The sequence below is a fragment of the Cyanistes caeruleus genome, chromosome 17 (assembly GCF_971803275.1).
Source record: "Cyanistes caeruleus chromosome 17, bCyaCae1.hap1.1, whole genome shotgun sequence".
NCBI classification, from domain to species: Eukaryota; Metazoa; Chordata; class Aves; order Passeriformes; family Paridae; genus Cyanistes; species Cyanistes caeruleus.
This window is the reverse complement of record NC_141717.1, coordinates 5,315,453-5,338,492: the sequence shown is the minus strand read 5'-3', so window position 1 is coordinate 5,338,492 and position 23,040 is coordinate 5,315,453. Positions and strand designations below refer to the sequence as shown.

The following is a 23,040-nucleotide window of genomic DNA, read 5'->3' as shown; positions in this document are numbered from 1 at the left end:
GCTTTACCAGCATCAGCAGGGACGAATGGAAAATCAGATGCCCAGTTAATGCTGGTTTCCCTCCCTGTGGTTCTGTCCACCACGAGCAGCTCCATCCATCCAGGGGTGCTGCCAGCTGCTCCAGGTTTCTCAGAGAGAGAAAGGGATGAGGCTCTGCATGTCCCAAGCTCCTGCCACTGCCACCCCTGGCTCAGACACAGCAGAACCCCAGGGGCTGCACTGACCCATCCCATCCCATGCCATCCCATCCCATGCCATCCCATCCCATCCCATCCCATCCCATCCCATCCCATCCCATCCCATCCCACTTCTCAAGTCAGCACAAAGTGGATCGTGCCTCTGACAGACAATGGTGATAAAATTGTTTTCTTCAATAATTTCAAACAGGTTTAGGTCACCTAATATATTTAGAAATTAAACACCTTGCAGTACTTCCCTTTTTTATTGTTCTGTTTATTTATTTATTTTTTTCCCTTCTGATTTTTTGTGGGTTGTTGTTTTTTTTTTGAGGAAACACATCAATTAACAGATATTGCCGAAGGCAGAGTTTTTGCTCAACAGCTGTTCTTGCACTCTAAAAAAGCAGCAGAATACATGGCAGACAGAAAACTCTCCCTCACTGTAGGCTGAAGTTGGATAACAGAGACCAAAAAGAAGTTCCAAGAGTGATCAGCCTGATACTCATTTTGTATAAGTTCTTTTCCCTTTACATTGATTTTTTCTCCTCTGAAATGTGAAATGTAGTTCAGAATATCCCATGTGGCATGTCAACTTCATTTACCCACTGCATTTCTAATATGTTTTCTCCATACTCTTCTATCCCATCACAGCAATTGCTGTATGCCACAGCATGCTATCATGTTTTATGCAGAATTTCACAGTGAATTCAATGGTGACTAATGCTTAAAAAGAGCTGCCACAACATGGTCCTACCTTTTACTATAAAAGCACCTACCCAGGGTGTGAGATCTGGCTCTGGAAGAGGAACAGTCCCCTAATTTCTATCCTTCATTCCAGGTGGGGGAGGAGACCACAACAGAACTCACTTCCAAGTACCCAGCAAAGAGTCACATCCAGACCTGAATTTAGATTTAGGATTTATAACAACCTCTTATTTTGGAGCTACTGAGAACCAACAGGCTGCATCCAGCCCTACATCCACACCTGCAGAACAGGTACAGCTTCCCTGGCAGGTGAACCTCGGTGAAGTTCCCACCATGAAACAATGTCACTCCCTCTAACTCCTTGGATTACAAATCCCTCTTCAGTGGGAGAAGTTGTGTTACTCCCCTGTGTAAAGCAGGAGCTGACAATCTGTTGCTGCTGGTTTTATCTGCATTCCACTAAAATCTGAGCAATCACAATTAAACTCCATTGACACGGCCCAGCCAATATCGAACGCTACAAATGATATAATCCCAGTTTATAAAAATATTAAAGCTATTAAGAGAGCAAACATTTTCCCATTTGTTAATCACATCCAGCAGGACTTGCAGCAGGGTTTTGCAATGCAATAAATATTCAGGAGCTGGGATCTGGCCATATTACCAGCTTTGCAAACACTGCTTTTTAGAAAAGTCCTTTGGAATGGGATGTAGGTGGCAGTGTCTTTTCTTCGTCGACTGTGAGGGAGTACAAACAATTAGCTCAGTTGAGGATGAATCATCCTTAATGCTTCCAAACAGGAATTTGCCAAATTATATACAACATTGATTATGTTTCCTAGTGCAAGAAGATACAGTTTTAATTATACGACAATTTTTCATTCTTATTGCACAAAATTCTTGCTCCAGACAAAGAATGTCAACTGCTATTGTGACATTCCCTAATTCTTGCCTCTTATCTCATATTAGCAAAGACCCCTGAACAAAAGGGAGAGTGACTACCTTGACTTTTTTTTTTAGTGCAGCAGTATTTAAATAGCAGGTAAAATTCAATGCTAGGTGAATTTAAAGAGTCTCAGCAGGTTCATAGCAGTCAGTCTCCCCAGAGTGGTGGGAACACTGGATGAACACTATGCCTTTCTACACCAAATTTCATTCTAAGGATCAAATGTGGTTCCTGCCTTGTCATCTTTCTCTCTCTCCTCCCACTTTGACAAAACAAAGTTAAACTACATTGTTTTGTCTACATCTGCTCTGGATGTGTGTGCGGAGGCAGGAGCAAAACTTACGGGCTACTCATGCATTTTTAGGTCTTTAAGATTTTGGGATCATCTGCTCTGCATGGAAAATAACAGCTTTCACAATAGTTTGGTTTGTTGTCAGGTAAATTGCGTTGTTTTAGTCTGTAAGGTCAGGACAGGCTGATGTTCTGGACATCAGAGAGGGAAAGTGCTGCCCATTGTGAGTGACTGTAGCAATGGAAGAAAGGAGGCACTGTCTGCATTCCAAAAAGTGGAAATAGATTACAGAGCAGAGAGCTGCCACTGGCATCTGCAGATGCAGCAAAAGGAAGCCACAAAGAAATGGAAATTCAGAAAGAATGATATTCAAGGAACAAGAAATAATTTGGTCATAGAAATAGAGGATTGGAAAACCCAGAACTGAACAAGAATGTGGGCAGCAGGAAGATGGGATCCAGTTCTAATTTGGGCTGTGTGCTCTCTGCTGCTTGTATTCAAACAAAAAGTGAATTTACTGAAATTTTCACATGCAGTTGGATCAGAAACAAGGAATTACTATATCAGACATACTCACCCCTTCTTAAACTTTTTAGATGGGCTCAGATTGACCTTCCAGTGTCAAAAGCCACCAGGTATGTATTACTGGCATTCCTATGCAGAGGTGAAAACACATGTGGGTGACATTCATCATGCCTTGTTAACTGCATTTGTAGTCTCCCCATGTGATATCAGTGTCTGAACTCCCACAGAGTTGGATGGGAGCAAGATCAGGTCTGCTATCTGTCACATCAGTAATTGCTACATGCATTAAAAATTAACAATCTAATTTGAAGGAGTGGCTTGTGAACTGAAGCTTTATTGGGTTAAAAGCAACACTTCCTGCAAGAAAAGTGGTTTATCTACTGCTAAATCCACTGCTTCCCATTACTGTTCAAATGAGATCTCTCTCTCCCATCTGCAATATATAATCTACAAAGTCCCTGATCCAATGATATACTCTTAGAATTGAAAGTTTAGACTGATGTTTTGCTTGAGATAATACAAAGCTTTCTATTCTCATCAGTAGAAATTCATGCCCTGTCAACACAAAATTGACTGTTAATGTACTCAAATAATTTAGCTGGGAGAAAAGACAACTAATGCAATTATCCCTGAATGGTTTAGATATTAATGTCTCTGGAGCATACTAAGTGCCCCAAAAGCCAATTGTAGCTTCTTAGAAATAAACCTTTAATCCTCTGCACCCCTCTATAAGAAAGAAAATCCACCTGGGAGCTTAAAAAGAGAGAAGCCAAATTTTTATCCACATTACTAGAGAAGAGCTTAGTTTACACAGGCTATTATTTTCTACTTGTTTCTGAAACTCAGCAACACACCCAGAGGTAAGAAAATGCCCTGACCTTTTCTAAGACATTTTACAGCTTCATGATCATGGCATTCATACACGTAGATGAATAGTGTCTAATTAATAGTCCCAAACCAAAATCAACATAATAATGACCTAAAATTTTTTATTTCCTTTCTCTGGAACCTCTATGTTGCTGCATTAAAAACAGAATCTTGGGATCAGAGCAGAAGCTGGAGTGAAAAAGGAAGCAAATTAAAGTCTTTCTTTATGTTGCTGATACCTTTAATCATGCATTTTACATACATGTGTGCACACCCACGTGCTCCCACATGCTCTTGGGCAGCACTAGCAGCTGTGCACAGACATTTCAAACACAAGCTTCCAGAGAAAGCACCATACCTCTTAATTTGCAGTAGGCAAAACAAGGTGGAACCAGGCTATGCGCAGGTGGTTTGGTTGAATCAGCTGCTAAAACTCACAGCCAGCTCCCAAACTGTCTACTTAACACTGCCTCCAACAAGCCCTGCTGTCCCCCAGTGCCGTGCCATCTGTGCCTGCTTAGTGTGCAGCTTTTCCTCCTCCTCTCTCACATGTTCACATTGTACCCCAAAGCCTGCATTTCCTGGCCCTCCTCCCAGGGTAGCTTCTTGTTACAGTGGCAGCACACAGGAACAGGATAAAGGTATGTCTGCCTTGTACCCAAAATACAATTTCTGCAGTGAATATGTTTCTTCAGGCAATTCCCGACTCTTAGCTGCTCTGCTAGATTTTAGGATTACTGTTTTAAGTTGCAGTATATTAAACTGTCACTTAAAAAAAATCCTAATGAAAAATGAAACAGCTGAAACTGGTGAGCAGTAACAAGAGCTCATCACTGTGGAGATTAAAAAAGTCAGTGGTAACTGGGCTGCACAGAGAATACTCCAGCAATCCTGTGTGCTTCATTCCCAGGGCTGTAGGTAAGGGGAGAGGAACTCCAGGATTTGATCAGCTCTTGAACTGAAGCAGCCAAAGGGGTGAGGATTTCTTCACCTGCCTTTCACAGTCTGTACACAAGTGCTGAATACAGTTTTAATCACCCCAGAAACACAGGCTCACCTCCCCACTCCCTGTCATGTAGGGTGGTGTGTTCTGTTCCCCAAAGACACAGGCATTCATACAGTCCTTATGCTTCCAACTTTAAGAGTTTGGAGACATTGGCCCATTCCAAACAATTTAAGGGAGCTCTAGATGTTTTATGGATGCAGAAATCTGAGCAGAGAATGGAGATCTAGCAGGGAGAACATCTGCAGAGAATGTCACTCTTCACTGACTCCAGAAAAATCTGCAGCTTCAGGCTGAGCTTACCCCAAACCACAACTCAGTCCCAAGGCAGAATTCCACAGGAAACAAATTTCTGTCACTGCCTGACTCGAGGTTGTGGCCCACTGGAAAACAAGTGGCTCCACAGATCAAGTCTGGCCTCTGAAATTCCCAGAGTACCTCATTTAGAAAAAAGGAGAGGTCCATGAGATCCAAAAGAATGAAGGTTCAAATTCCATCCTATTTTTCAAGTATAATTTTTCTTTGTGTGCAATGCTCCTGTGGCTTCTTGAAGAAATATTTTAGTTGACCATAGATAGTAAAGAAATCATTGCTCTGAATTAATCTTGAGTACTTCCTTTCCATATAGATTCCCTCTTTTCCACCAGCAATATTCCCCTGATTACAAAACACCCTCTAAAAGCTCATTTCTCAATGAAAATTTGAATAGCAGCAGCAACTTTATCATTTTACAGAACCTACATGGAGGAAGTGCAGACTTCTCAATAAGGCTAAACAAAATATCAGACCAGATGAAGGCTATTCTGTACACACAGAAAGCCACTGCAATAACTGTGCAATGATTCACATTCCTCAGTAATGCCAGACATTAAATTCAGAGAAGCAGAATTCTGAAATGGTCAAATGAATACCTGTAAACTTGTTTCATTAAACAAAAATGAAATATAAGGAGAAAACCACATGCTTGGAAGACATTTGATCATTCTATAAAACTTGTGAGTGAATTTGTCCATGAATTAAAGTTTAGTGTGTTTTAGGAGTTGTACCTTAAACCAGATCACTTATTGACCAATCTGTGGTTTGATGATGTGATCAATAATGATTTCCTTCAAATCATTACAGTCAATGAAAACAGACTGGGATTAACCCTGAATATTCCTTTGTATGTGGATTATTACTTGGCTGAATAAAATAAAATTGTACCAGGCCATTATTTGTTCTAAATACACCGAGAGTTTTGGTGACAGTGTAAACAAAACAAAATAGATTTGTTGCTGAGACAGCTGACATAATCTTGAAAAATAAGAGTTTAAACCTTCAGTTCCTCTGAGAGGCAGAGCAAGCAACCTCTTACACATCCCTACCTGCAAAACCAGGGATTATAATGTTTGTATCCTCCTGTTTTCTGTCTCACTTGTCTATTTAGACTGTAAAGTTCCAAGATAAGACCTTTCTACCTTTTGGATGGTAGAATGAAACAGATAAAGATTATACTGTTAGAATAAGTATCTTGTAAATGCTTTAAGTTGAAGATGCATTTAGAAAGATTAGCTGTAATAAACCAAACTTAGGTGCTTAAAATTATGTTGGACACCTTGTGAGATCAGCTTTACCTCAGAGTTAAGTAATTTCTACTTTTGGTCTTGGTGTGTCAAGTTTGTGATCTCTACACATGGGATCCTTAGGATTCCATGTCTTATTTATAGCCTCTGGAGGAGATGGAGTAACTTTAAAAAGACAGAACAATTTTCAAAAACTCAATTTTCACACTGTCAAATCTCATAACCTACCCAACCCGCCATCAAATACTTTCTCTCGAAAATATTATTGTCAGAGGAGCTAAAATTTATTGATAGATCAATGACTTTGACTTGGGCAAATTTAAATAAAGGTAGTAGGATGTTAAAGAAAGTGTCACATCCCAACCCCCAAAAAAGGACACAAGCTGAACTTTTAACCGCACAGTGTTTAAAAGTAAAACAAATGCTCTAGCTGAGCTGGGGCCAGAGACCAAAGCTAAAGGGATGAAGCGAAATGTTAAGATTGTGTGAAATTCAGGAGAGGAAGTCACAGCTCTGAAATTTGCTTTTAGTATCAATGTAAAGGAAAGCAGAGAAAAACAAACCGTGCAGAGCCAAAAAACTCCCTGTACCTCACAGCAAGATATCCTGACTTGGCAGGGTCTCAAAAATACAAGTAATGTTCATTCTGTGCACTGCCTTAACATAATCCATGTTATGGTTAACTTTATCTTGCTAAGGTTGCTACTAAGAGAATGCATTAAAGCCTGATGGAATTTCCATGTAACTTCATGCACGCTTGGCTTGAACAACATGGTAGTTAAATTATTCTTCTTTAATGTTATTTGTGGTGTTTTGGGGCAAAGGAAAATTCTTCTGAACTCCTCAGCTAAAACCCAAAAGACAGGGGTTCTTTCTGAGACTTTTGCTACATTAAGGACAGCAGATATCCCTGCTTGAGGAGATCACTGTCTGATTCATTCCAGAGTTCCATTACAAATCAGTTATATGAAGAATGAGGTATTGAAAGCAGATTTTAAATCTAATTGAGCATAAAAGGTTTGCCAATTTCCAAGACTGAGCTGAATCATATGAAATTCAACACCCACTAAATATTATTTCTCTCAACAGGCTGCAAGAAAGAGTTTTAATGATTTTACCTCTTAGACTGAGCCAGCAGATACCCAGAAAAGATCAGTATAATTGTTATTACTAATTTAACATATTTTAAATTATTTCAAGTATTAAAATGTCTTTCACCTTGACAACCAGAGGATACAGGGCAGAGGGAAGTTAAAAAGCACTTTGTGAACACAGCTCCTGATTCTCTGCTACTTTGCTCCTTGTTTTGGGATACTAAAGGGGGAAAAAGCTCTGCTCAGCATCACTGAGCCCAGTTACCAAATATTGGGCACCTAAAGACAAGAATCTGGGCTTTTCAGGTTTATCTCTGCTATCTAATGGTTGGCAGAAGGGAAGTTGGTAAGAATTGTGCAAGTTTCTGTCCGGGGCTGTTAAGGCTTTAGAAATGCCCAGTTACTGGGAGCAGTTCTGTGGTTTGCTGAGGGCTGCCTGAGGCAGCACAGGATGCATAAAATCCTTGTCCACAATCTTTTCTGGGAGCCTGGAGCCAAACAGGCTGAATTCCCTTTAAATATAACTTAAGTCCACCAGGAAATCGTGCTAGTCATACTGTTTGTATGAGGGCAGGTTTTAATTAACTGGAAAGTCTAAGATTCAAGATGCTCTGATTTTTGAGTCACTTCTGCTTGTAACTTAATGCATCAGCTTGATAACATTAATTCTTAATAAGCAATATGCTTATCATACTGGGCAGAGTGGAAACGGGCAATATTCTGAATTTCTGCTGTCTATTGTACATGGGAAATATATGAGAACTCATCTTTTTGCTTATGGCTCTGGAATTGTATACTCTGCTCGGCACTCAGTATTTCACTTAGCAAAGGACAGCACTTTATAACTATTAAATGCACTGCCTTAGGGATATGGTAACCCATTGACTTGACAAGTCTTTTAAAAAATGCTATAGTCAAACAGCAAGGCAGGATACATAGGATTTATCTGATAAGCTGGAAAGTCCCTAATGACCCCAAACACTTCAGGCAACACTAAGTATAAAAGTCATTTTGATGAACCTGCAAATCACATATAAATCAGGAGAGAATTTTTGTGTCCAAATATTTTTAAAGGCATATATTTCCACTGTGTCTTCTTTTTCACCCTCTACAATTCCCTTGACATGAAAATATAAGAAATCATTGTGTTAACTGATCTGAATTAAACATTTCTTCCACTTTGGCTCCCTACCTCCTTTTTTTATGGCTTCAGTGGGAAAATGGCAGCCTTCACTCATTTTCCTTTTTGATGCCTTTCAGCAGGACATGTTTTTCTGGGTTAATTTAAACTTACAAAGGGGTAGACAAAAATGATGCTTTCTCACATGACCATGTGGATGCTGTGCTAGTCCTGAGGATAATTTTAGCTATATGGTACATGCAGAAGTGACAGGAATAAGCGACAAACTCTGTTCAGGGTGCCAGTGCCTGCCAGTCTGCTATTCCAACAATATTCTGTAATTAATGTTGAGTGAGCAATAAAGAAAGACCCAAGAGAAAGGCAAATCTGCTTGTTTTCTTTTCATTATGGATGACTATGTAAGAGGAAACCAGGAATATTCTGACAGTGCAGCTAAGATCTGGAAACTGTACATCTGTTTTGATCATTTGGATCCCAGCATTCATAAAGATGAGCAGTTTATTATGCTCAGTGCCATTTGTCAATACATCTTTCCCTATTTGTCCCTGCTGAGATTATGGCTGCTACAAACTTAACAGCTGGCACTAGCACTGACAGCCCAGGGCCAATTTATGGAACTCAGCTGGTAAAATACTGACCACTTGTGACACAAAAGAATGTCCCTGTCCCAGCCATCCAGCTCTCTACCCTTCTGGTGCCTGCTCTGCTCCTTTTGGCCAGGCTGCTGCAGGGAAAGGCTCCTGCCAGCACTCCCAGCTCCAGCAAGCCAGCAGCACTCCCAGCCCTCCCACCAGCTTGGAGGCTCTTTGCCACTCACCCCCTGCTTTTCCTTCTGGCAGATGGGCTGCTGCAGCTCAGCAGTTTTGGGCCCTGGCTGCAGCATCCTGACACCCAAATGCCCATTTGGAATGTGGTCAGTTGATTGTGCTGGGAGCAAACATCCTCCTCCTCCCTGCCTTCAGGACTGCATTCAAAGCTCCAGGCTTTTCTCGCTAAAGGAGCCTGGTTTACACTTGAAAAATAAATACTGTGCTTCACAATGCCTTTTTTCTCAGCTGAGCAAACCTACAACTATTGACAGGCTCCTTCCTTTTCCCCCCAGTGTCCCTGTGAGTGGAATTTCACTGAGACCGTGTTAGGGGTGAAAAAATATCTGTGTTAAAACTGGCACCGCTGTGAGGGCCATGCAACTCATTTATTGCCAAGAGGACAACCTGCTGTAGAGAGCTTTACAGATCTGTGTGCTGGGGGGGATTTGAGGGTGGCATACAACAGATACTGCCTGTCCTGGTCCTTCCACCCTTCCTGTGTGGAAACTGTGGCAGGCAGTCACCTGCTATGCTTCACCTTCTGTGTTCTTGTTTTGTACATCAGCATCTTGTGCTTTCAGATCCCCAGCACATCCTTTGCTGGCACACAAGACACACCACATGCCCCTGGCTGGCACAGTTTATATTTGCTGTCCCCCACATTCCAGCTGGAGCTGTGTGTATTAACAAACCAAATCCCAGCATTAGTCAAAGTCCACAGGTTGGATTTTTGTGATTCAGAAGCTACAGCTTTCTTATTAGGTGAAATCTTGGTCCAAGTGAAGTAAACCAGAACAGTTTCAATTAAAAGCTGGGAAACACTTGTGGGCACCATGCCTAGCATGGTGCTATTTCATCTCCCTTTGGGATGGAATGTTTCTTGTCACCACTGCCAAGGCAAAAGAAAGACAAGATGAAGTAGACATGAATTCACAAGTCAAGCTCTCAGGCCTTTTCTGCCAGTGACTTCTCCTTGGTGCACCTCTGAGTGACCAGGGCACAAAGAGACACAACTCTTCTCATCACAAACATGTTTTATATTTGCACTTCACCTCAGTAGATAAAACTTTCTGTAAGGCAGTAGAAAATGGCATTGTTTTGTGTAGCAGATTTCTGTTACTCGTCTTACTCCTGGGGAAGGAAAGTGGTCTCACAAGGCTGGTGGGAATCCCTGTTCGCTCCTGGAGGATCCCAGCTCTAAAGAATTTTCAGTGGAATTGTGCATGTGACAGTTTTGCAGCTTTTGGGAAGGTTTTCCAAGCTCAGCTGTTCAATAAAAAATCTGTTGGAGCCACAACAGTGTTCAGAAAAGCTTTACAAGTTGGCAACTTGTATGTAGTGCAGCCACTCTGAATAGATTTTAGAAGCTAAAGGTCTTGCTCGGGCAGATAAAGCGTCATTTTACTGAAAAATGGTGTAAATTATAGAGATAAGATACAAATTTCCCTAAAATGCTACTTTTTATGGTGGTTAAGTCTATGAAATGCTTAAAGTGGGAACATGCAAGTAATTCATTCTGTGCAAGAGAGCAGAGCTTGGATCTACAAAGGATATTTTACGGAGCTGCACTGCAGGCAGCCATGGGCTCTTTGTTTATGTGGATTGTTTCAGCTCTGCAGCTACCTGAACCCTGTACCATCAGGAAGGATTTACTTTGCCCCAATGAGGTACATTACAAACAAGATCTCACTGCCCTCACAAGAAAATCAAGAAGTGAAGTAAGGATAATAGTTTTCCTCTTAAGTCTCTACAGGAAAAAACCCAAAAGCCACAAAGTAAAATATAGCAATATCTGACTAATGATCATCAACCCAGACTCAAAGTTTCAAACCATGTCCAACAAGCATTTATAACTCACAGTTTGTCTCCTTCCAAATACACCTAAAGCTTATTTTACACAGTTGCTGTTCCTGCATCTTGCAATCTATTAAACTTGTGTGAAATTAAGCCTGTTGGAACCTTAAAGCAGACTTCCAAAACTGAGCAATCGGATCACAGAGGAAATGTGTATGCAAATCTCAGGCAAAATATGACAGCCTTGCTTTCTAGGCTTCACAGAAAGATCAGTCCATCAGTGATAATTAGCTGAGGTTAATTCCACCAGCACTTGGATTGTAAGGGAAAGCAAATCACTAATTGAAGGATGAAACTGGATATAGGCATCAGCAGTGCTGTCTTTCTGCATGCCTGCTGAAGAAGAGAACAAAGTAATGTGTTAATCTATATGAAAACAAAAGATACCTTCATTAGTGTTCGTTTCAGGAGTCACTGTGTGACACTGCTGTTGCATATGAATGACTGAATAAAGCTGCTAATACAGCAGGAGCAGATTCTGCCCCTGTAAACTAATTCTAATCTCAAGCCCAACAGTCTAGAACTTGGTTATTTTACACCTTTCATTATTTATTACCATACAGGTGATAAAAAGTAAATGTCTGTCATTTTTTATTCCAATATGTTAAAAACTGCTAAAAAAAATTCAGAGTTCCCCTCACCATTGCTGCTCATCTGCTGCCTTCATTTGGCTCATGAACTGCCAGCAGAAGGTTTGGCAATGCAAATTTTTAGTGGCATGCAGCTGCACCACAGGTAGCTACAGAAACAAACAGGTAGAGCTCTTTTCACAGCAGCATTTCTGAAATTATTGAGATAAAAATATAGCAACAGCAGGATTCAGGCCCAGAATCTAACCAGCCCATCCCTTCATTACAGCTGCTACTCACATGAGCAGCCCTGCAGACAGCCAGGAAAGCTCCCCAGTATCCCCAGTGTCCAGGCAGCCTTGGATCTCACTGCCCTGCCTGGAATTGGTGTGCATGGGGCACAGAGCAGAGCCCTCACCACTCTCCAGCACCAAACAATCCACTCTGCTCCTGCCTCCCCCAGCAAAGCCCTGGCAGAGCTGTACCTGTGAAGCATGACACTGTACATGCAGTTTTGCTGTTGGGATGAGAGAACAAACCCTTTGTGACAGATGGGAGCCGTGCTGCTTAATGCAGTGCTGGGAGACACTCAGCTACACACACTTAGGATACAGTGACAGAAACAGCATATGGACCTACACAGAATGGGAGAGGCATTCAGCTTAAAACTTGAAGCATTTCCCCTGAAACAGTCTTGTTCTACCAGAGACATTTATTAAAGGCAGAAACATTGTCCACACTGAGCCCTAGAAAGGAGTTGGTAATTTAGGAAGGGAAAAAAAAGGGAATTCTGACACATACTTCCAAGGCAGGAGTGTACAGGCAGCCTTCAGATTTCTCATGCTGCTCTACACTCCTGATACATCTCCTGAGCTATTTTTTAAATGTATGTACATCTTAAGGTCTAAGATCTAACATGAATAATAACTGAAATGATACATAATTAAACATTTTGCACATCAATGTGTGATATTGATGGTTTAAATATTTCACGACTAATATGTTCTGTTAGGCTTAAGCCAAGCTACTGAGTTATTTCTCCCTCACCTCCACTGCCCTACATCAGAGAGTATTGATATAGCTTTCACCACAAGTTGAAAAGATTTCAAATCTACTTCCTGGAAGGGTAGTTAAATAATTACTGTCATGCTAAAAAAAAGGAACCCTCGGACCATAAAGGATAAGGGAAAGGCATCTTTTTCTACTAACATGTAATCCTCAGCATCTCACGCTCAGTTTTCAGCAGTAAGAACGCTGGTGATAGAGCTCTTCATTTTCAGGACTGGTAGCCCAAGGTAGCAGCCCTCAGAGCCCCTGGACCCACATCCCATACGTCATAAAACACGGTGCCTGGCAAAGCCAGCATTTATTTGAACCCATTTACTGCACTTGGGTTAGTCATGTCAAGATCAAGGCCTCCAGCTTGAATAAATCACTGGTTCAGCATGTTCCCTCTCTATTGCTCTGCTGGCTGGTGCTGAGTTACTAGAGAGAGAATTGCTCCTTAGGCTCAGTGAGCGAGATCTTTATTTTTAGTGTTGAGGACGAGAGGATCTGTCCTTGCTGATGACTCATGTCTGAAGGTTGTTACATTTGCAGCCTGTCAGAGGATGTGCTACACATGAAGAGTAGGGGGAAAAGTCCAGTGACAGCAAAACTCCTCCTCAGGTTGCCTGACATTTTTAGTTTTATTCAATGGAACTTTTCCTAACATTTCCTTCTAGCTTTTTTTCCCCCCTCTCATGTTGCATTTTCCACTATCTTTAAACTTGCAGTGCACTTTGAGGCATCATCTAAAATGCCTTTTGAACTATCATGTTTATTAGACTTCATTGTATCCGAGGCACTTTCCTATAGTTCACAGATGGAGGTATTTCCCCTTTTTTTTTTTGGCCTTTTCCCAGTTTTCTCCTATAAAAGTGGCAGCCCCAAGAACACACACAAGAGCTTCTTGTACTGTCCTATGAAGTACAGCAGGATGTACAGGATAGATACAACTTACCCCTGCTACAGCACAGAAGATGCTGAAGGCCAAACCTCAGCATCCCTTGCACCTCTACAACCCTTTTCAGAACCTCAGCATGAGGAAAACTCTTGGGAAGGTGAAATTACACCCTGAGAGAAATGAGAGGGTAACAAAAGCCATGAACACTAATGTCACGGCTCTGCAAAAGTTTATATTCAAGACTTTATATTCACAGTCAAACTGCTAATCCCAGGGGTTTTGGATGCATTTGAAGGAGGGAGGTACCTAAATCCTTTAGGCAATAGGACTGAGGAACTTAGTCCCTATGTCAATATTTTTATGTCACCTGAAACACCCACAGGTACAGTCCAATAAACAATGAAAACCACATCAGACAGCCATTCTTAGCACTAGTTAGGGAGATATATATATATATATATTCCAAAGGGATTAACAGGTCTGTGATCTGCTGCCAGAGCTGGTATCATACACACTGCATACTGTGCTGAGTGTGCTGTCCATGGGTGACAATAAATATCTGTTGTAATAAGGGAGATACAGTCACTTATACAGCTGGGATAGCAACAGAAGGGCACATTCACTGAAAAAAAAAAAAAAATCAATTTTAATTAGGAAGACAATTATATTTTTCTCCCAAAGGTTGCCAGGACCTCAAGATTTATCTTTAAGGTGATGGAGAAGTAATCTTTTGCCATTCTATATCTCCTGGGTAGCACTGAACTGTGGAACTATTTCGGGTCCAAGGAAAGACCATGAGGTCCCTCAAGGTCTTATGAGGAAAGGCAATAAAAATCACTGGCACATCATTAGCCTGTCCCTGCAACAGCAGCTTATGATTACATCCCTTGATTTCTCCTGGCAAAGGTTTGTTCAGCTTATTCCCAAACTCTGTAGCAGTGACTGGGCCCACACTGCTGCCTTCATCCCAATGGAGAGCTGAGCTTTGTGTGGGTAGGTGGCTCTAGGTTAGCCACCATCCTCCCCAAATGGGGACAAGCTACACAGGCTCTCGGATGGAGACAGCTGCCTGGCCACTGGGAGCTTCTCTGGGACTTTATTAAGGAAATTTCTTCTAGTAGCTGAAAAAGAAGTTACCCAGAGATTTCTGAAGAAGCAGGAGCCAATTACTGCCAAGCCTTTCTTTCCAGTGTTGGGAGGAAAAGTCAGCACTTGAAATGCACAGAAGGTACTCAATAAATGTTTCTAGATGTCAATGCTTGCCTTTTCCCTACTGCCACTTGTTTCCTCTGCTCTAAGTTTCCTCTCTGCTCCTCCATGATCCCTTTGCTTCCTGGACAAAATGTCAACAGCCACTACAGCCTTGTGCCTCTTCACACCCTTCCCTCACGCTCACCTCTGCCAGGGTAACCCCCTAGAGCTGCTCTGTCAGATTAATGAGGCAGCCTGAAAATAGCAGCCAGTCTCAATTTCACTTCTTCTTGACTACTTGCAAGTAAAACATCCTGTATGTTGCTACCAAAGCTGCACCCATGGGTTCAGGATCACCTGGTACAGTCTCATCATTTGCCAGCTCAAGTTTTGCTCTGTGGCATTGCCAGGCCAGACCCTTCTCTATTTGTGTGGGTACACAGTCCCCCACAGCCTTGGTGCAAGGTATTTTTGCACTGTTATCCCCAAATTCAGGCAAACTACTGAAAAATCATAGTTGACTACAGACACTTCAGTCTACTTTGTTGAACACCTCCATTTGTAATAAAAAAGATGAGTACTGGATCCTCCCAAGCACTACTGGAAAAAGATCTGTCAAACTACTGCCAATGTTCACATCTTCCTCTTCTCTCTACAATGGATTTCTGTTACAGACTTCAAACATGCTCTGCTCTGAAAACAGCCCCATTGATGTCAAGATGTCTTCAGCATATAAAACAAGTGCAGGGTACATAAGAGAGAGGCACAGCATGGCTCTGGAGTTTTTGCATATTCTTGCAGCAGTGTTCTACTTTTTGAGATGTTGGAATTGCCAGTGAGTGGCCCAAAGCTGCAGGACCTTCCAGGGTGATCAATCTGTAATTTCTACATGTCTTATTTTCTCTCTGAAATATATCCCATTATATATCACCATGGTGATACTGCTGTGGTTTTGTTTCACATCCTAGTCAAATCAAAGAGGAATGCTTCAGAAACAATAAAATATTCCCGTGGCTTTTTAACACCACAGCAATTTTAAGCTGTGCAATGCATACTCTGCTATTCACTCATCTTCCAAAACAGTGAAAACCTTCTTGTCCAGCTGTCACAAATTTGATCCTGAATGTGCAAACTATTAGCAGTTCAGGAGGACTGAGAACTCCTTGCTGACACTGACACAGCAGAAGTGGCTCAACACCCCAGAACGTGTGATTTGTGTTTATCAAAGCCAAAGGTCCAGCCCTGAGCAGCATCACTGTGAACAGCACCTTGGAGTAGTTTCAAACCTGACACTCTTCAGTAAGTGTAGTGCAGCCATTGGAATAAATGCAGAACATTCCTATATTGACTAAAAAATATACAAGGAATTAATATCTGTCTGAATTTTAATAAGTAACAAAATAAAGCTCAGGGCTGAGACTAAAAATGCAGGAATTTTGTTTCTTTCCATCTTGGTGATCTTGGAGTGTCCAAAGTGGTGTTAAAGCCATGGAAGTAAATCTGTGGAGGGAACCCAGACTTCAGAGGGACATTTAAAGATTAATTTCAGTTGTAAATAAGAAACTTGCTTATTCTTTTCTGTAGAACACTAGAACAAGCCTTTTGAAAATAGTGCTTTATCACTATAAATTCTGGGAAGCTTTCTGATTAAATGCAATTGCATTCAGGGATGTTTTTATTATGCGATTTCAACAAACAAACTTGAGAGTAAAACTCAATTTAATTTCAGGAAGCAATGAGACAGGGTAAATTTAATAGGAACATATTGTTCCAGGCATGCTCTATGCCAGCCTGCAGACCTTGAGCAAAGCCAGCCATCTGAGAGCAGCAGGGGAGAGAATGAGAGAGACAGAGGGAGGTAAAGAATGAGAAGGAGGGGGAGGACAGCACAGAGAAAGAGACAGATAAGAGAGGCAAGTTCCTGTCAGACTTTGCTGTGATGAGAGAGAGAGGAGTTGAGCACTGTGGGAGAAAGAGATATGAGGGAGACTCTGAGCTGACTGTGTATAAAATAAAAACAGTACATACAGCACAAGCCCAAGACACTTTCCAACTTTCACAAAGTCAAGGGAAAGACTCCTCTAATTCATCTGGTGGCATTGCTCAAGCTGCCAGTAAATAAAAGCCAGTGCCTGTCCCTCTCTTCTCCCTCTCTTTACAACAGGAAGGGGCTGTGGAGCACAGAATGGCACTGTCTGATCCTCCCCAATCAAAGCCATCAGGTGGCAGGGAGGGAGCTCCCCTGGAATTAAAAAGGGGTAGTTTTTATCCAGGTGTGCTTCCCATGCCCTGCTGGCACACCCCAGAGAAGCAGCGGGGCAGGGCTGAGCACACCCAGCCTAGAATGTTCTCTAGAGCAGGTTGTAAGATTTCAAGGTCTTAGAGCATCACATTCTCTATCAAGAGCTTTACACCAAGTTCTAGTGAAAAGTAGAAAATAAAAGTATCCCTAAGCCCTTTTAGAGGAGACACCAGCTTGTGAAAGGAGCTCTAGTGCATCAGATGACAAACTTGTTGCTGTTCTTTTGTTCTTCATCCCTTCAGCTCCTGTCCCCTGATCACTTTGTTCATCGACCCAGATTGTAGAACTCTGGTACAAACCCTGTGACACTGTATTTAAAACCATGCCATACGTGTGTTTGGTTTGAACAGCACTGCTAATGAGAATGCTGAGCACAAAGACTTCAGCCTGATGATTCTCAGGACGTAGCTGAAGTCCCTGGGAATCAGGATGTCCAGTCTGATATACTCAGGGTGAGAATGAACTGTACCAGCTGAGCACCTGTAAATATCAGCTGGTGTAGCAATATAAACATTGAATTCCTCAGCTTCAGGGGCTCTGTGGAGCCAGTTTGTGTCTGTACAACCAGTGCTGGGCTGACTTCTGAGACAGTTTGGAGTCAAGATCCCTTCACATCAAATCTTAGCCCTCACAACCTCTGCATATGTGAACTTAGGCAAATAATTTAAGATATGCTGTTTCTCCTCACACTATCATCTGTTATTCCAATTGTCTAAACCAAACACCTAGCCAGGTTATAGAGCCCTCTCTTGCTCAGAAATTGTTTTGTTAAAAGGCTTGTAAGAAAATCCATTTTCTCAGGATGGTGAAGATCAACAAACTTTAACAAGTAAAGTAGCACATTTCTAAAAAATATAACTCTTTAAAATTTACGTTGATTTAACTGGAAGGATATTTACAGCAGTTTTAGATTCTTTTGGAAATCCCTTCTCGAGCAAAGAAACTTTCAATGCAGAGCTGGTTCTCTATTAACACGTGCTCAGTTGCTACGTGGCTCTCCCATGATGTACAATGATTTATGAACACAGATAGGATTAACTCTGACCTTGTGAGAACCACCAACTTCCTTCTTTCCTTTTCTCCTCACCTGAATAACTTACTGGACCCCTTAAACAAATTAAAGAAATAAGTAAGAGTGACTGGAAACACTACTGGACTATTTAAGTAAGCCTCAGAGAACTCCACTGGATAATTTATTCTTGTGAGAAACATAATGATCACCCAACAAGTTTGGTTAGGAAGGTGGTTTATCAGGCCACCTTGATATACTAGGGCAAAAAAATACACAGAACACCTCCTGATGATGGATTGCAAGATATATTAATACAGAAAAGGATTGAGATTTACTTTCAATAGTAGATTAAGGTGCTCCAATGCAGCCGAGACTAGTTCTTTTAAAACAACAGGGACTGAATTTCTTCTAGATAAGGACTTAATTTTTATTGAAAACCTACCACCTTCAAACTGCTCGAAAGTTGAGGCACTATAAAACTGTCAAATAACACCATTATTAAAAGCTTTATTTGACAAATCTTCCACTGCTGGGATAACTTGTGTGTTTGCCTTCTCTCTCACATGAAATAAAATCATTCACTTATGCAAACTGCTGACAGGAACGGAAACAAATGGGGTTCTCAGCACAGGGTGAAACACACTATCCCCTTTCTGCAGCTTAATGGAAACCAGAGTTATTCATAAATCATAAGGCACTCAGACCAGAGAGCTGCTCTTCTGCTGGTTGCAGAGTACTTGGGGAAATGTTTGGGGTGGACTCAGGAAGCTCTGTGTTCTGGAGTAGCTGTGATTTTTCAGGAGCAGCATCTGCATGAACCTGCCCAAGAGGAACAAAAGCGACTGAACAATAGCTGACAACCAAATGTAGCATTTATTTTAACCTCATAACAAAAAGGTGTGAGTAGCTCTGCTAGATGGTCTGATAGTTAGCCTTTTATCTGTGACCAGTGACCTTTTGCCAGCACTTGCTATCGATTCATAGATTTCTAAGGCCAATAAGGACCTTTACACTTTTCCAGGCTGACCTACAAATTAACATAAGCTTGTGTGAGCTTTCTCTTGTGAGCCCCACCTTGGAGCAGTCTGCTAAGAGCAGCTGATGGATAAATACCTAACAGTATACCTGCCACACAGGAGGGATTCAGTTTCAGGTGGGTCACAAGCATTTGAGAAGATTTACCAGCTTCCAGCACCCATGAAATACTCCCAAATATCAGGAATCTTTGCATCTGGAAATGCCTGGGGAGGTATCTCTCTAAACAACTTCAGATTCCTAGCCAACCTCCAGGAAAACCACAGTGTCTTATTAGGCAGGCAGGCAAACACTTTGCCATGGCCAGGAAACTTGCCTGCCCCAGGGACTGATTTCATCACATGTCTGAATTTTGTATTGGGGAAGCAATATGTGATCTGGAAAATCCTGGTGATTCCTGAGTAGTCCTGGCTAAATTTCTTGTGGTGCATAAATCTGGGGGGCAGTGAGAAACCAGGCACCCCTTGGGCTCTGGGGAATCTCCAGCCTTTCACAGGCAAAGGCAGAGTAAGAGCAGGAGGAATAAAGACTTCCTCAGATCAGGATGAATTTTAAATGGGATTTAATAGAGAATTTGAACTAGCAAGGTTAGAGAAACTAAACAAAATTAATTTTCTCTGTTGTCACACAAAGTGCAGGAAAAAAATTATCAATAAAGGGTAGAGGGGGATCTGAACTCAATCTCACTGGGAGGAGTGAGGCTGGAAGTCCAGCTGAGCATTGCAAGAGCACCAGAACTCTAACACACCTTCTGTAATGAATTCTGTCAATCAGAGCAGAAAGTCCCACTTGAAGTTAATGTTCCCTGAATATTTTCCCCATCTATTTTAAACTATGAAGCCTGGACCACTCCTTGGAGATCTGGGAAACATTCTACCTATCAAAAACATTATTGGGCACAAGTGATAAAACACTGGCAATAATAAAATTACATTTTCAGAACACATTTCACAAACCTTTACCAGGTCCTACTTCCACATCACACATGGAGTCATTCTTATTGTTTAATATCTTGAGTTTTAAAACTTATCATTTGCTTTTTTACCAAATAATAAGTCTGTTTTTTTTTTTTTTTTCTTCTATCCTTGTGACAGACAACGCTTCTGCCTGTACAGGATTAGCTGCAATTTCTATCAGTAATTGGTAATCTAGATTTTATTTCTGCTCTGCACTGCATCTCCAAATAAAAACTGAGTAATTTTCCACTGCACTAGATTCAGTAGGTCCTGCAGTTTTGATAATATAAATTACAACTCAGCCCAGAAGATATTTTTGGGTTTGATTAGCAGAGAAATAAGTACATGGTCTTAAACTCTCTCTGTCCATGGAAAGCAGAGAGCTTGTGTGCTATAAAAGCATGATCACAAAGGTTGATGCATGCTTACAGGGAGATTAAAACACTCTTCTCTGCAGCATTTCATGAAACAACCCACAGCCCTGCTTTTCTCCTTTGCCAACACAACTTCTGCTCCAGGAACATCAATGTAATACAAGTGATTACTTCCCCTTTAGTATTGTTTATTAAGGGTTAGAGGGGCTGGTTAGGGGATGGACTGCCTGGTTTGCAAGATTGACCAAAAAATGGGGAACATCACTAAAATAAAAACTTCAGAGGTCCATTACTCGACCTAATGAAAACATTTAATCATCAGATTTTCAGAACTGAAATAACATTTGGAAGCACCAGATGAAATCAAGCCCTGTATGGCAGGTATTTGACAGCCTCTCAAATGGTGCACAAGTTATAGGAGAAAATAGAGGGAAAACTGAGTGTGGAAAGGGAGGAGGAAAGGAAAACTGAGATGCAAAGGGATGAAACTCATCAAAGACAAGGATAATAAACCAAAGAGATCACGGATGTCCTGAGCTCCACCACTATGAGTCATCCTTTTTCACACACCACTGAATAAGTTGATGAAATTAATAGACATTTAAAAAGACAATGAATTTGCCGGCATAATATTCTCCAAACATTAGTTAGGATAGAGCATTTTGCCTCAAATTACGAATCATTTTATATCACTTCTGGAATGATTATAACCAGATTATTTTTCATTTGAAACAGAGTCTTGTCTCTTCTTCTCTCTATGTCCCTTGCCACATTTTCACCTCAAGGAGCCCCTCAAATATTATTTGTTTTTTGGCTGTATTTCATTTTTGACTGCAAGCCTGAAAGGAATTAATTTTTCTGTAAATCAGCCCAGCCTTGTCTGAAAAACACTGAGAGTGGTGTCATCTACCCAGTGAGTAACTGGAATTGTGGCATCCTCAGGATCCCCGCTCTGGTGGCTGATCTTGCTCTGTGCTCTGGGTGGATGCTTTTAAAATACATGTGCGTGTGTGAGGCAGAGAGAGAGAGGGAAAGGGTAAGAAGGAATGCAAAACATATTTAAGCATTAAACTCCATTATTTTAACTGACCTTTTCACCTACTCTAAAGTTTCAGATGAAAACAATGATGATGGAGCAAATGACAGAGGGACAAACACTGTGCAATGAAATGTTCTTCATAGGAAGTCTTACTGTGGAAACTGAATACTTTGTGTTTTCATTTATTGCAGACCCTTGAGGCCCAAATCCTGTGGCACTTCAGGTGCTTGATTTTCTACTCCTTGACTTTAATTGAGCTCATCCAGAAAGTGAATGTTTGCTTTACCTTCCACACGTGCCTGCACTGAGCTGAGTGCACAGAAACCTCCTCTCTCCACCCTGGGAACAACCAGAGGGACCTCAGCAGGACCTGAGGCTTTTTCCCCAGGATGTGAGGCCAGGACTTTCTCCTCAGCCTGGCAAGCTCCTGCTTATAAAGGAGGCAATGACCACTGAGAATGTCCAGCTCTCCTCCGAAGCAGCACGAGGAGTGAGGCTGGGAGCCCCACCAGCTCCTTGGGGGATTTTGCCTGTGGTACTCCATTGCTTACTCCTAGTGCTGTCAAACTTGCAGAGAATATAGATTTTCTCTGCCTGATAACAGAGATGGAATGGTAATAGGTAATAGGAGATGAGAAAGTGTTAGAGTGACTTTTCATTTTCAAGAAGTGCAAACTTAGCACGATTCAGTGCAGTGTTTCATGATGACTGACTGAAAAGTCTTCCTCAGATATAATGCCACGTAAAATGAACAACTTGTAACAGCTACAGCATTTGTGGAATCCCTCTGCCAGGTTTTGTCAGAGGTTAAATAACTTCAACTGGAAAAACAGGAAGGAAGATTTACAGGTAATCAGTGTTGTCAAAAATAGTGGACTACAACAGCTGAAATATTGAAGCAAATATTCCAGACAAATATTTGTCTCACAAATAACATTACAACTGGTACCTCTAAAGGAACAGACTGGATATTGTTCAATACATAGAGAACTGTGTATGTGAAACTATAAAAATTTATTGTAACAAGCAAAAGGAAAGGAAAGGAAAGGGTGCCTTTCTGCTGGACCTGCATTCAGCACAGTTTCTGAACATCTTTGATGATTCACTCAACTTCCACTGCAACCTTGCACCCAATGTGCCCTGTGGGCTCTAATGGAACCTGGCACAACATGTCTGTATGCCCAGAAATTAATATACAATGATAATTTTAGCACTAATAGCATAAATGACAGTGTGAGTAACAATTCTGAAGTGGCAGCTGCTCACCTGGGTGGGTCTGGCAAAAGGCATAGCTCTGGCATGTTAAAAACATCTCCACTTCTGCTGCACAGCTGAAGGTGCCTCTGGATCTAAAAGGAGACAGTTCCCAGCTATCAAAGGCTGATCCCAAAGTGAGAGACCTGCCCTTTGGTGAGAGAGGATTATTCTCAGAACAAGGATCTTGCAAAGCCGTCCTTGTCATGCTGCAACACCCACTGAAAAGATGGCAAAGCAGGGCCTGATGTAGGAAAAAACCCTTTATTACCCCCTCCTCCTTTTGGTCCAGACTACGGCACAGCTAATACTGAACTGTGCTCTCTGAGCCAGGCTTTGCTCCAGTAGAGAACACAAAATCCCAATGCAAAGGAATAGCAAGCATA

At 41.5% G+C, this 23,040-nt stretch overlaps 1 long non-coding RNA gene across 2 annotated transcripts in view; it reads right to left on the bottom strand.

Moving 5' to 3' along the window:
• Positions 1-452: 452 nt before the first annotated feature.
• LOC147650026 (uncharacterized) overlaps positions 453-23,040 on the bottom strand; it is a 109,025-nt gene continuing 86,437 nt past the window's right edge. The window contains exons 3-4 of one of the 2 annotated variants that reach the window (XR_015277270.1): positions 22,667-22,749; positions 453-2,776 (exon numbers count right to left, since the gene is read on the bottom strand). This is a non-coding gene — a long non-coding RNA (uncharacterized LOC147650026). Of the gene's footprint in view, positions 2,777-20,653; positions 22,222-22,666; positions 22,750-23,040 lie in introns of those variants that run through there. The other variant, XR_015277269.1, reaches the window with a different exon arrangement.